Below are 15,320 nucleotides of genomic sequence, written 5' to 3'. Positions count from 1 at the left end.
ACAGGATAAACAAAGCAATGAGCTAGTTGCAAAGACAATGAGATAATCAGGATGCACAGATTTTGCTTTGATGACTTTTGAAATCAGAAAAAAAAATGAAAGTATATCCTATTTAGGCAGGCACTGATTTATTCTTATTTAAGACATACAAAAATGTTCCTTAGGGTTTAGAAAAGACATAAACGACTGCCAAAGTTTGTTCATAGCTCAACTAATGGCTTATAAACTGTCAGACCTGCTTGCAAAGAGAGTGGTTTCCATGTATCCACCCAGCCAGCCATCCAGCCAGCCATCCGTCCATCTATGCATCCATCCATCCATCTGTGCATCCCTCTGTCCATCCATGCATCCATTCATCCATGCATCCATCCATCCATCAATCTATGCATCCCTCTGTCCATCCATCCATCCATCCATGCATCCCTCCGTCCATCCATCCATCGATCCATCTTACAAGAATGTAATGAGCATATGCTGCCTCAGGTGATGTGCCAGGTGCTAGGAATATACAGAGGTGAACAGGATAAAACCCTTCCCCTTGAGAATTGCTCACAGCTGGTCAGTGGGTTTCCCCATTGTGATCCAATAACTCCCAGCATAAATCTGCCTGGACATCACATTTTAAAATGCAGATACGGGGCACTTAGCCTAGACTTGCCAAATCAGAATATCTTTGGCTCCCTTTTTAACAATTACCCCAAATGATTACTAGTCATGCTAAAATTTCAGAACTGAACTCAGGAAAAGACTTGAAATGAAAGCAATAATTATAATACATTTTACTGTGCTGTTTTAGACAAGTGTTAAGCATTTGGTAAAGGCGAGGATAGAGGGCTAACTCAGATACACTCAACAGAAAACCAAATGGTAAAATAGGAAGTTACTTTTAACTCTATATAAATGTGTTTGGCTTCAGGAAACAACTTTCCTTATACAAGGAAAACTGCAAAATCATGGAAAATAATCCGCTTTGAAACCTTAAGGATACATCTATTAGGCTGTAAATCTTAATAAGAGGATCTACACTGAAGTAGCTGGATTGACAGATGTGAATTGTAACAATAAATGTACACATTCATATGTGAAGAGAGACTTTGTGTACACAGTACAGGAAAACATGCCTATTCTCCTGAAGCAGATTTCTCTTTAAGAAGCCCAGAGCGATTGATCCGCAAGCTTTACGTACAACAGATTCAGATGTTACTGCCCACAGCACCAGTCGTATTTTCAAATGTATTTGACCCAGAAGAGAGTCTGATCTCTTTCATACATCATGCCGTTCACTAATTGACACGAAACTGATCCATTTGCTGGAGATCCGCTGAGCACCAGCCCCATAGCACAGGCTGCCCTCTTCCTCTGAAACGTGTCCTGCTCTAAGGCTGACGTGGGAAGGTGGCCAGGCAGCTGGTTTGACGGCCGGTCTGTCACCGGCTCTCCGGTTCAGGACAGTGACTGTGTCCGCTTCCTTTCTGGTCCTTGGCTGCTGGGCTGCCCCTACCTTCCCCAGCCTCCTCCTGCTGCACACACTTGTTTTCCTGGGACCTTTCTCCGTTAAACACACACACACACTTTGCTTATTTACTAGAATGATGTACTCGTATGATGAGAAAACCCATGTCAGGATAACTACCTGCTGACACAAACAGCACCCTCAAAATTACCGTGTGCTCAGCAAGCCCGTGAGGAGAGGCCCCCCCATGGTCAGGGCTGTGGACTCAGGAGCCCGATCCTCCCCCCTCCCCACGGCACACTGCCTGTTCACCCTCGTACAAAATTGGTAAACAGAAGAACCGACCGCACAGGCTGCGGGGAGGGTAAATCAAAGAGCCTCATGCACGCTGGATGCCCTGTCACTCCCGGCAACACAACGCTAGCCGCCTAAGGATCGTGTAACGTAGGATGACTGCGAACTGAGCAATTACAGTGCCAAAGTTAATCAAAACCAAGGGAAAAGCTAGTAAAAATTGAGTAAACTCAGCTAAGTCAGGGGCACTTCTAATGAGCTGGCAATTGAACGAGAAACGGATCGAGCACTTTCCTTTAATGAGCTCAGGGACGTGAGTTCTGAGCTGGCCACTAGCAACTGGCATTGTGCGAATGGGGCCGAGACCCAGAAGATGGGCTGGCCTCAGACAAGCACCCCCACCCCTCCCGCCACCTGGGTCTGCTCCTGCCAACACAGTGTCTGCTGCCCCACACATACACTTCTTGCATTTTTATTTCATTTATTTATGTGCTTATTTAAATTTTAGTTAACACACCATGAGATATTGGTTAAGGGCAGGGAAGGAGACCAGGAAGAAAGTGCATAATGTAAAATCTACAGAAAGGAAAACTGTAGCTGTGTTTCCCAGAGCAATCAGACTCATCATTTTTACTTATGAGTAGTCAATTTAGTCAAACAAATCACTTGAAAGTTTTGGGATTTTTCCTCAAACTGGTGTATCCCATTTGAATTAGTTAACCATCTCATAATTTCTATATTGAATACATATCATCAAAAAACCAAAATTACACAAATATATGGAGGAAGAAAGGGGCTGGTGGAAGGCTCTGGTCCCTAAACTTATGAATTCTCTCCATTTCTATTCTCTGCTCTCAGAGGGAAGCACCTGTACTGTCTTGAAGTCCTGTGAATCCTTATGTCAAAATATCAAAAACATGCCATTCTTCATTGGAATAGTTCTCATTAATCAGCAAAAGGTGTTCAACATCTATTAGATGCTCCAAAAGCAACAAAAGCCAATGCTGGTCAACAAGCATTTCCAGTTTTGCCTATTTGCAGATTTAGGATTCTAGCACGGGGCTTCACAGACCCTAATGTTCAAATGTATGCGAGTGGAAAGAACAGTAGGGGACATTCTGAGTCCAAATGTTGTAGCCTGACAGATTCAAGAGTGATTTTCCTCAAGTCTTCCCAAACTGTCCACATAACAACCACCATATCACGGGTACAGGAGATTTCTGAGACAAACCTAACAGCTTGCTAGGTAACTGCAAATGGTTGGGTCCATAATCCAATGGTCTTTCGTATATTCACAGAGTTGTGCAACTATTACCACCATCTAATTTTAGAATGTTCTAACCATCCCCAAAAAACCCTACTAGCATTCTCCCCTTCCCCAGCCCCTGGCAACCACTGATCTATGTTCTGTCTCTAAGGATTGGCCATTTCAAGTGTATGGAATCATACAAATTGAAGCTTTCGTGTCTGGCTTCTCTCATTTAGCATATTTTATTCAAATTCCATCCATGATATAGAATGTATTGGTTGTTCATTCATTTTTATAGCCAAATAACATTACACTTTATGGATGAACCACATTTCCTTTATCCATCCATCACTTGATCCATTGGGGTTGTTTCCACTTTCGGGCTATTATGAATAATGCTGCTGTGAACATGTGCACACACGTTTTTGTGTGGACATGTGTTTTCATCTCCCTTGGGTATACATCTACTGGTAGAAGTGCTACAAGTACCTTCTTAACATTTTGAGAAATCTCCAACGTCTCTTCCAAAGTGGCTGCATCACTTTACAGTGCCACCAGAAATGAGTGGGCGCTCCAGGTTCCCCACATCCCTGCCAACACCTGTTGTTAGCTGGCTTCTGTCTTAGCCATCCTCGTTGGTGTGAAATGGCATCTCGTTGTGGTTTCGACTTGCATTTCCCTGACAACCAGTGATCTTGACTATCTTTTCATGTGTGCATCTTTGCATAAATATCTGTTCAGCTTCTTGGACTGTTTTTATCTGGGTCTGTTATTCTCTGAGTTATGAGATGCCTTTGTACATTCTGGATACTAGTCCCGTATCAGATATAGGATTGCAAATGCTTCCTCCCACTCCGTGGTTGTCTTTGAACTTTCTTGATGATGTCCTTTGAAGTATGACAGTTTTTAATGTTGATGAAGCCCACTTGATCCATTTTTCCTTTTGTGACCTGTACTTCTGGTGTCACAGCTAAGAAATCATCGCCCCACTGAGGTCATGAAGCTAGACTCCAGTGTTCTCTTGTGATGGCTTTATAAGCTCCAGATGGTGTTGAATAGAAGTGGTCAGAGCAGACACCCTGGTCTTATTCCTGACGGTCGGGTGAAAGCATTCAGTCACCGTTGAGTATGATGTGAGTGGTGGGTTTTCATGGTTACTTTCTCAGGTTAAGGAAGTTCCCTTATATCCCTCATTCCTGGAACATGGCTGGTGATTTTTCAATTTCTACCTCTGTGTATGTTTTACAAATTAATTAATAGAGCAGCCCACACCATCTATAAATGGATTGATGTGTGTATGTGGAAAGAACACTCAAAGCTACTTTAGATGTGCAGTGTAGAGTCAGTTCGAAGGACCCAGGGCTCTAGTGTGGCTTGGCCAAGCCCGTGACTGTGGCCAGCCCACACCAGGAAGGGCCACCCACATTACACATCACGCCACAGGCTGTACTGACTTCTGTTCTGCTGCCTGAGAGGAGACCAGGAGAACATGTGGCTCAATCAGCCCCGACTCACCCCTCCTTGCTGAAGAAGTCCTTACTTCCATCTTCAGATAAAAAAGAACATGGATAAAATTCAGCGATTATGCAGCCGTACCCTACTTCTATGGAAATGCAAAGATAATAAAGTGCCACTCAAGGGAAGACACCGTTGAACATGTCACCTCAGTCTGAGAAAACACTCCAGTCATGTTTACATATGATTAGGAAAAACCGAAGAAAAAATTTCATTTCTTCTACACAGCTTTCCTGGGCCCGGACACTGAACCGTAGGCATCCATTCCGGAGCCTTCTCAATAGGCAGCGGCAAGCCACCAGCCCCTGATCCTGCCCACCCCACCACCTGTCAGAACGTTTCTGCCAGGTCCAGTTTCCAAGGACAAGTCAGGTATCCAGGCTGCTCCTTCGTGACACATGGAATCTGGGGCCAGCCCGTGGCTGAGGTGCTGCCATAGACAGATCTTAGAAGGGGTGAAGACACAGTGTTTCGGGAGCAGAGAGGGGCAGCCGTCCACAAGAACCCTCAGCTCCCGAAACAAATGCGCAGAGCAGCAAAGTTCAGGCGGGAGCTGAGGGAGAAGAACCGTGCCCAGAAAGGAGACTGGGCACTTGGGACTGCTGGGCAGACAGCCTGGAAACGGTCGGCAGCAGGAACTGTGGGAGTGGTTGAGGAAGGAACCGGAAAGGGTGCCGCCAGGCCTGGCGGGCTCGCTCACCGGGCGCACAGCTGCTTTAATGTGCTGATAGGTCAGGACATTCTGTTTTCCAGTCTGAAAGATTTTGAACAAGTGATACATTTTAATAGATTTAATTATTTAAACTCTTAAGTCGTTGGCACAGATTTAATAGCAGGGGTTTCTCCTATTTTACTCACACTTTCATTATTGTCAATGCCTGGATTTCCATTTAGAAATAGTCTGACAAGTTTTACATCTCAACTGGCAGCAGGCACAAAATACGAGGCAGCTGCCAAGAAGCTCTCCGTCGTGCCGAAATGCAATACGGCAGCATTTTGTTAAACCCTTTATCTACGTGGCTGCCACGGGTGGCACGAGCTGGAGTGTGAACCTCATATTGAATCAGAGCAACGTGTCTGAACTCGACGTTTCATAAATTAGCGCAGTGACAAACTTCTGGAGCCTCCTTTCTCCTGAGCCGCTTCTTGATAAGCAACAAGAAATAAGAGTGTTACGTGCCAAAGCTCCACAGGGCGAGTCTGGCATGGCGGGAGGCCGCCAGGCATCCCCTCTGCCTGGCGCACAAGCCAGGGGGAGCCCTCCCTGCTCCAGGAGTATCTGCAAAACACATCGTGATTCATAGCCCCAGAAACAGGTAATAATTTGACCCAGTCAAGAACAAGGAGAAGCTACCACACAGGCTTGCGTGGAAGAGCGGCACTTCCCGTGGCTGATTCCGAACTGACACTTGAGCGTAGGCTGTTTGCTCCATCCCATAGGAACCTGAAGGACACAGGAGGACAGGGAATCTGGGCACTAATATTCCTCCGGACCCCACCTTTCCACCATGTTTAGAATCTTTCCGCGAGGCTGGGCCGTTTGCAGCTCTGTCCAGTCTCACCCCACGACTCCAACACATGTGGATTCCACTTCTCGGTGCCTCAGGGACCCAGCAGCCCTTGCTGCACACGCAGTAGGTTCCCTCCACACTCTGACCGGGTCCCGGGAGATTGCCCCGCTTCTTCCGTGAAGCTGCCTCAGCAATCTCGCTAAGCCCCATACTCGGGCATGCTTCTCGCCTGCTCAAACTCTTTCGGTGCCTCCGCCAGGCCAGACATAATCAGAGCACCGCCTCTGAGCTGGGGGGTCAGGAATCGGCCCTGTCGGGAGCCACGCCCCTTGGGGTTCCCCTGGCCCAGAGGCAGGGCTCTGCCACCACCATACTGTGCTGGCTGGAACCATCCTTCCTGACCCCTGACCTGCAGCCTCTGACACTGATCGGCCCTCAAATACCTCATCATCTCCCTTCACAGTGCCCTCTCAGCCCAGGCCACTGCCCCCCTCCAGCTCCTGCGGTGCTCCAGGATGTCACTCCGTGATGTCACTTTGTGGTGTCACTGCATGATGCCACTCCATGATGTCACTCTGTGATGTCAGGGATGCATTCCTCTTCTCAAGGCCTTTGTGCCACTGCCCACTTCCCGCCTATGTGGTCTGGGGACAGAGGGCACACCCCCAGCTGCACCAATGTTAGCGTAAATGTGGCCTAACAAAGTCCTTTGGGGGAGAGGACTAATGTTCTTTCTGTTGTTTTCCCCTTTTTCTCTTCCTTATCCTCCTCCTTTGCCACTACTATGGCAAGAACAGCTAAACTGTGGGTGTGGGATCTGGCAAGGTCACTCGCGAGGTCACAGAAAAACAGTGGCTGAGATAGAACTAGAATATGGGTCCTCTTGTGTGTCACAGTCTTCCCACCTTGTCTCTCTTCGTTCACAATGTCACCAAAGCTCTCAATAGCCTCAGACCATAGTCTTTGATGAATCATGAATTCATACCTGCTTAGCCTTCTATGCCAAAAGGCCCTAAAAGTATATTTTTAACTCAAGAAAGTGATTTATTCTTCTCTATATTTTTAACTTTATAGTCAAAACACCACAATGGATGTTTGCCAAATGGAAAACGTCCAATTCACTTCCATGCCATTTTCAAGATTAGAATTTCTTAGTATTTGCACATCTACTGTTGTAACTGACTGCCTTCCCCGTTGTAGAGATTCTCTGAGAGACACTGGGTCCACCAACCAATTCTTCCAAGCAAACGGTGTAAATGAAAAGTACAGAAGTCCTGCTAACCAGGAAGACGTGCACACCTCACCACGGCCTGGCACTTGGGAGAAGGACTCTCTAGACATCCCTGGGCGCCAGGCATCACAGAGCTCCTGAGCCCGGGGTGCGCTCCCTTCTCTGCGGGGTGAGGACGATGGGTCTTCTCTGCCTGGGGGCCCAGCACAGAGCCCTGCGGGAGCATTGGAGGCCTTTTCTGGAGGCTGATCACTGCCAGCTGACAGCCACCCATTACACAAAGAGGCCCTGGGGTCTCCTAATGTTATTTGAATGCTCTTACTTATTTTTCTGAATGAGAGAAATATTTAAATATCGAGCAAAGTCAACCTCCAGTTACCCCTTCAAAGTTTAGGCAGGTTGTTTGCAGTGTTTTGTGCGTGTTGTGGGGGAGGGCGGGGGGGTGGTGTGGACAATTACAAAATATTTTTTAGTATTTTTTAATTTTTAATTTTTTTTAATTTAAATTCAAGTTAGTTAACATACAATATAGTATCAGTTTCATGAGTAGAATCCAGTGATTCATCACTTACCTATGACACCCGGTGCTCATCCCAACAGGTGCCCTCCTTAATGCCCTTCATGCATTTAGCCCATCTCCTACCCCACCCCTCCAGCGACCCTCAGTTTGTTCTCTGTATTTGAGTCTCTTATGGTTTGCCTCCCTCTCTCTTTTTATCTTATTTTTCCTTCCCTTCCCCTATGCTCATCTGTTGTGTTTCTCAAATGCCACATGAGTCAAAACATATGGTATTTGTCTTTCTCCAACTGACTTATTTCACTCAGCATAATACCCTCCAGTTCCATCCACGTAGTTGTAAATGGTAAGATTTCATTCTTTTTCATCACCGAGTAATACTCCATTGTGTGTGTATATATACACCACATCTTCTTTATCCATTCGTCGATGGACATTTGGGCTCTTTCCATACTTTGGATATTGTCGGTAGTGCTGCTATAAACATGGGGGTGCATGTGTCCCTTCGAAACAGCATAACTCTATCCCTTGGATAAATGTCTAGTAGTGCAATTGCTGGGCCGTAGGGTAGTTCTATTTTTAGTTTTTTGAGGAACCTCCATACTGTTTTCCAGAGTGGCTGCACCAGTTTGCATTCTCACCAGCATTGCAAAAGTGTTCCCCTTTCTCTGTATCTTTGACAACATCTGTTGTTGCCCGAGTTGTTAATGTTAGCCATTCTGACAGGTGTGAGGTGGTATCTCATTGTGGTTTTGATTTATATTTCCCTGATGATGAGTGATGTTGAGCATTTTTTCGTCTGTTGGCCATATGGATGTCTTCTTTGGAAAAGTGTCTGTTCATGTCTTTTGCACATTTCTACACTGAAGTATTTATTTTTTGGGTGTTGAGTTAGGTAAGTTTTTTATAGATTTTGGATACTAACCTTTTATCTGATATGTCATTTGCAAATATCTTCTCCCATTCTGTTGGTTGCCTAGTAGTTTTGCTGATTGTTTCCTTCACTGTGCAGTGTATTATAAGGAGTGGTGCTGCAGGGACGTAATGGCATCAGCCTCAACGTGCCAAGGGGAGCAAAACGCTGGCACGTGCCAGACCGAAGTCCTCATCCAGCAGCTGTGGAGGCATGGTGTGAAGCTGCCACATTGCACTGGGTCCTGTCAGCATGCATGTTGCCACCCTGTGCTCAGGGGACACTCACAAAGACAGAGTCCAGGCCAGGAAGGAGGACTCTGCTGGCTGTGGCTCCTGAATGGTCGGAGACCCAGCATAAGGTTGGTTCCTTCTACAGAATCCTCAAGATGCTTGTGTCGCAGACACACCTGGCTTCACTCTCAAGACATTCAGGTTGACCGGCTTGGGATGAGGCCCAGGACTCTGTGTGTGTGTGTGTGTGTGTGTGTGTGTGTGTGTGTGTGTTCAGTGCTATGCAATTCTGTCACACATGTAGGTATGTTTGTGCAGCCAGCACTACAGTGACAACACAGGACACCTATCGTCACAGGTGTGTCCTACTGCCTCTGAAAGCCACAGCCACCTGCCTCCCACACCCCTTCCTTAATCCTAGCACCCACCAATCTGTCCTCTGTTCCTATACTTTTGTTGTTTCCTTACCATAATGTAAATGCAATCATACCGTGTGTATGTGGAATTGTTCTTATCACTCGGCATAGTTCTTTGGTGATCTATCCAGCTTGCTGTGTGAATCAAGACTTTGTTTTTACTGCTGGGTGGTGTTCCGTGGTGCAAATGGGCCACGCTCTGTCTAAACTTTACACAGTGAAGGACATCGGGTTGATTCCAGTTGGGACGATCATGACTAAAGCTGATCTAAGTATCAATGTAGTTTTCGTGTAAGAACATAAATTTCCATTTCTCTGGGATAAATGCCCATAGGCATTTTCCAGGGTCATACAGGGATCCGGTCTTCAGTGCAATGAGAAGTTGCCAGGCTGTTGCTCAGAGTGGCTGCACCAGTTTGCACAGCACCAGCCATGTGAGGGATTAGGTCCTTCACTGTTCACCAGCATCCGGTGGTGCCAGTACCCTTTATTTTAGCCATTCTGGCAGGTGTGTTGTAGGGTCCCATGTGGTTTAATCTGCGTCTCCTGGGTGACAGATGAAGCTGACCATCTTATCACATGCTAATCTGCCATCTGCACATCCTCTTCGCTAACATGCCTCGTGTCTTTTGCCCATTTTCTAATTCAATTGTATGTTTTCACTGACGATTTTGAGAGTCTTCCGTGTGCTCCGGTTACTAGCACTTTGTCAGATTTGGGACTTGTGAACATTTCCTCTTGGTAGTGTGGCTTTCATCCTCATAAGTGAGAGGGTCTATCGTGAACCTTCCATTGTTGTGAGATCCAAGTCCCCAGTATCTTCCTTTCTTGTGCTTTTGCTGTCAAGTCTAAGAGTTCATTGCCTTGTTGTAGCACCTAAGAATTTTCTCCTGCATTTTTCTAAAAGTTCAAGACTATGGCTACTTTCAGTTAATGTTTGTGTAGGTGTGAGATGCATGTTGATGTGGGGGTTGCTTATGGAAATCCAGTTGTTCCAGCTCCGTTTGCTGAAAAGGCAATTCTTCCTCCACTGAACTGCCCATGGACCTTTGTCAGAACTCAGCTGGGCACATTTGCACGGCTTTCTGTTCTGTCCCATGGATTATCCATCCACCCCCTCACAACACCACACAGTCTTGATTAGCAGTTTCCCATTAAACCTCAACATCAGGTGATGCAATTCTTTCCACTTCTCATGAAATGAGTGTTTTAGTTATTCCAGGACTTGTGCCTTTACATATAAATTTTGGAATAAGCTTGTATACATCTACAAAAATGTTTTCTGGTATTTTTATAAGAATTGCATTAAACTATAGGTCAGTTTCATGAAAGTTGACACTTTGACTATTTGAGTTTTCCCGTTCATGAACATAGTACATCTCTCCATTAACTTAGGTCTTACTTGATTTCTTCCATTTGCATGTTGTTAATTTTCAACATACAGATACTAATTGTGTATTTTTACAAATTCAAGATATCCTAAAGCATCTGTGCAGTGTGGTGCTGACCATGGTGACTATATTGACTGAAGCGTATATGGTACACACTGGTTCTGTTCTGGTGCTGTTCTGAATGTATTAGTATATTAATTCATTTAAAAGACAAAAGTAGCTTCTGGAAAAGGTCTTCCCCCCTTTACTGACTTCCAATGCTTTTTCAAGCCCCAATCTACTTTTTAAACTGTCCGCTAACAGACCAAACAGATGTGTTATGGTTTGATTCCAGCATTGCTGTAACAAAGTCAGCCAAGTCTTTGCTCTCTCTTTGTGCCAAATGTAGTAAATAGGGTGGAATCGTGTCTCAGTGATGTACTGCTGGTTCCATCTTAGTTACATTAGGGAAAAACGCAATGGATGAATCCAAAAGTGAATTTTGAAATAACTGGAATAATTGAAATAAATATATTTTTAACGCCAAACTTTTTAAAGTAATTTAGATAGGAATCATCATAAATGCAACAGCTTTTCTTCTTAAGGAGAGTGCCCCAACCATCAAGTGTCATTTTTCTAGACCCTACATCATTGTGGACCTAGAAGATTATACTCAATTACAATGGAGTAAAGCTTTCCATAGCTGCTGTGATCTGTTTGACTACTTCCTATTTTTCCTTCAGTAAATGGTCCCAAATGGCCAACTGCTTTAAACATCCTTTCTTGGTGTTGTTTTAATGCTTTTTCCCCCACCTCAGTATCAGCCTAATAAACACATTGTGCTCTGTCCTCACCATCCCTCACTTGAGCTCCTCACCAAGCTCCCAAACTAACTAGTCATTATTTCCCCCAAACCAAGAACTTGAGTAGCAGGCAGTGAGAAAACCCAGCTCAAGTACTTTATAGTCTAAAGAATTAGAAAAAGTATAAGAAGACAGAGACAGAAATCGAAATCAGACTACTGTCCCCCTAGTGCTGAGCCCTACATGGCACTGAGTTTTTAAAAAAAACAGTTTCCAAGAAGGACTATGCCTACCAAAGATTTTATCAAATAGGATTGAGTTCTTTCCAGCAGCAGAAAGTGAGATTTAGCACAGAACACAGGAAATCAAGTTTATGGCCCGTCCTTAATGATTTCCAGCTCTCCCGTTGCCTCTTACCAAGCTTCAGAGACTTTCATTAAAGACATAGCGAGGAATGTTGAGACCTGCACTTTTCTCTAGTGCCGAGTTATTTACAACTATCACCAGGGACCAATTTGTGTCTCCTGCGCCCAAAACTTGGGTTGCTCTGAGGAGAGAGCCGGCCAGTCTGTTTCTGCTTTGGGCTCTCATCCCATGGCCAAGAGGACACGGAACTCGCTCACCCTCCAGGACTGCCCCTGCCCTCTGCTCCCCATCCCCATGGCCACTCCCACGGTGGGAAGCTGGAGTCCGTGTCACATCCTTTACCCCCCTCCTCTTGTGCTGGAGAATAGGGGCTCCCGGCCCTGCCCTGCTTCCAACCCCGGATGAAGGTCCTGGTAGCCAGGACATTCTCCCGAGAACAGTGTGTGTGTCTTTGGTCACAAGGAGCGTACTGAAACTGTAGCATCATCAGCCTCCGAGAATGGCGGGTGGTGTGATGGTCTTTGCTCACAGTGGACTTTTTCAAGCAGTGCGGGTTGAGGTGCAGTCTCTGGAATGAGGGCGACTCCCCAGGGCATGCCCGCTGCCTGACCAGGGTGGGGAAGGATCTGGCGGCTGCCCCACAGATGGGAGGAGAGGCCCACGTGAATAGCACCACACAGGGAGGCCTGTAAGAGCCAACGGGATAGATTTCGGATCCAAATGAGTTATGACGGTTTTTCACTACAGACCCATCAGTCTCACAGACAGAAGTCGAAGCCAAACCTTTGTCTAAGAAGACTTGACAACCTCAGTTGCAGTCAGGACATTTAACAGTAAGACGTGCTCCCCCCGAGAACTAACCCCAACAGTCCTGTGCTGCCACAGGGGTTGGCACGCGACACACCCACAAGGCCAATTCTCCAGAATGTTTTATCTGAGTGCCTAAAAACCAGGAAACAGGCATTTTATCATCTGCCCGCCAGCACTTCCGCGTTGATGTTTTTTCCGTAGGGAATTGTTTTATCATCTGTGTCTTATTTCGTATTGCCACCTTATCATCTTCTCCCATTATGGAAAAATGAATGAATTTATAGGACCCAGCAGCCTGTCAGCAAACCTCATCTTATCTGGTGGAATGACAGTTATAAAGTCACCGAGAGAACTCCCTCTCTGCAGACGGTGGTTAAATTGTGCGTATTACAACCAGGAACTGTCCGCTACACCTCCTCTGGTCATTTTTCTCAGCCTGAGAGAGGACACTGTGCCTTCGATGGGGAGCAACCAATGACACAGAGGCCAGCCTGGGTTCCGACGCCAGCCTCCTCTCTGCGCAAAACCACCCACAGTGAAAACAACCCCTGTGCGACACACTGCCCCTGAGTGGGCTAGTTTACCTGGACAAACCACTCCCTTCTCTCTTGTAAAAGTCAAATGCTCTTGGGAGCCCCTCTCCCTTGCTGTGTTAACAACAATCCTGAGGCCTGCTCTGTTCTCAGAAGCATGTTTGGGGGATGCCTGGGGGGCTCAGTCGGTTAGACATCCGACTTTCGGTTTCAGCTCAGGTCAGGATCTCATGGTTTGTGGGTTGGAGTCCCATCTTGGGCTCTGCGATGACAGTGCAGAGCCTGCTTGGTATTCTCTCTCTGCACCTCCCCTACTCCCCGCTTGTGCTCTCTCACTCCCCTGCTCATAAACAAACAAACAAACAAACAAATAGGAAGTATGTCTTGGACGTGGGAGCCACCTGACACACTTGTGCACCGAGCACTGGGGATGAAACTCCATCTACATGTGGTTTCCATTCTGAGGGGTGGTTGGGAAGCCCAGGCCCCCTGCGACAAGACAGCAGAGGCTGAAGAGGCAGAACCCGGGTGAGCCCCACACCTGTCCAGGGGATGGCAGCATGCGGGACTGAGGACAAGCCGGAGGCTGAGAGGGAAACAGCAGTGTGAACCCCAACGCCCCTCCAGTAACCCATTCGCCAGAAACTGGACTGTTCCCAAGTTGGGAAAAGACAGGAACGCCTGTTGTGAGTTCTCGTCTGCAGGGAGGCTGTGATTATGACTGTCCCCTTGGAGACCTCACTGGTCCTCCAACCTGCCACAGGCCCCGAGCACCTTTTATTTCACTTTTTACCCCAATTACCATGGAGGGTTTTTCATAGGGAGAAGTCTGAGTGCACAAATCAGTACGTGGTAAGCAGCACAGGAATGACACCGGCACCCGCCACTGAGCTCCAGAACGGGAGCATCTCTGGTGCGTCTTGTTTCCGGCAGCCTTTCCGACGTCACTCCTGATGCCCCCGCCTGAGCTCAGTCGCTCTCCCTCTGGCGGGTGGTTCACAGATTCTGCAGGGAGCCAATTCTGCAGGGAACGCCCAGGAGATCGTGGGAAGGTGAACCCATGGTGCCGTGTGGCACCCCCACAGGCGGGTCGTGTCCTCCGCCAGCCAGCTGGTACCTGTGATTGGCACCTTCAATCATGGATGGGTTTTGCTTCTGTTCTTTGCTGTGTTCCTATGAAACTCACACAGCAGTAAACGTTGGAAAACGACAAGATCTTACTTCGTCTGACAAAATTATACTATGTTCTTCACCGTTGCAAATTGCCCAGCCAGGCAGAATGCAGACGATCAGTAGCTTCAAACCCACCCGGATGGGGTGGGCCCACTGCCACTGCTAACGTGCTCGTGGATGTGCGTCATCAGGAACCTGCACTCACACCACCAGCGAGGGACCACGGAGTGGGGGGCCCTTACCACGGTGTGGCCAGGGCTGGGCAAGCACCAGGAAAACAGCAGCACCCTGTAGCCTGGGGCCGGCAGGGGTGAGGGTACAAACGGGCCCCTCGGCCCCAGGGCTGCAGCCCTGCCGGCACCACACTGCCCGCGTGCCTCCCGAGGCCAGGGAGGGGCTGAGGGAAGCCCTGAGCATGCCGTGGGACTCACCTTACCCATCGTGCTGCTGCCTCCTGTACCGCACCCAAGTCTGCAGCCAGTGCCCGGGAAAGGGACATTTCCTGAGGGGTGAAGCTATTTATAGGAGGAGCCCTCCAGAGCCATTAAACCCTAACTCGTATTTACTCGGATTTTTAAAAATTTTTCCTTCCTTGGAAATAATAAGAGTATGTGAAATCCCCACCGTCCTGGGAAACCTCTAGGCCCTGGGATCACTCACAAAGCCGGCTGCCTCTGCCTACCAGGCATTAGTGATTACGGGATATTCCACACTCCTGGTCGGGATTATGTGCATGTGCAAGTGATGCTCAGGGAGCACGGCCTCACTCCAGGTGGAGAAGAGTTGGTACAGTCACTATTTTAAACTTATGTCCGCCTGCCTCCATTGCCACGTCTCCTAACAAAGCCGAAAAGTAAGGCATGAGCACAAGGGAGGAAAATACAAACCACAAACATAGGCTAAAATAAAAAGTCAAGAGGAGACACACAGGCA

General features: G+C 47.1%; 1 protein-coding gene across 2 annotated transcripts in view; it reads left to right on the top strand.

The window, feature by feature from the left end:
* Positions 1 to 15,320, top strand: part of ADARB2 (adenosine deaminase RNA specific B2 (inactive)) — a 416,451-nt gene that overhangs the window by 305,603 nt on the left and 95,528 nt on the right. The window lies entirely within an intron of this gene.

Source organism: Acinonyx jubatus, chromosome B4 (genome assembly GCF_027475565.1).
Source record: "Acinonyx jubatus isolate Ajub_Pintada_27869175 chromosome B4, VMU_Ajub_asm_v1.0, whole genome shotgun sequence".
NCBI classification, from domain to species: domain Eukaryota; kingdom Metazoa; phylum Chordata; class Mammalia; order Carnivora; family Felidae; genus Acinonyx; species Acinonyx jubatus.
This window is presented reverse-complemented; position numbering and strand designations above follow the sequence as displayed.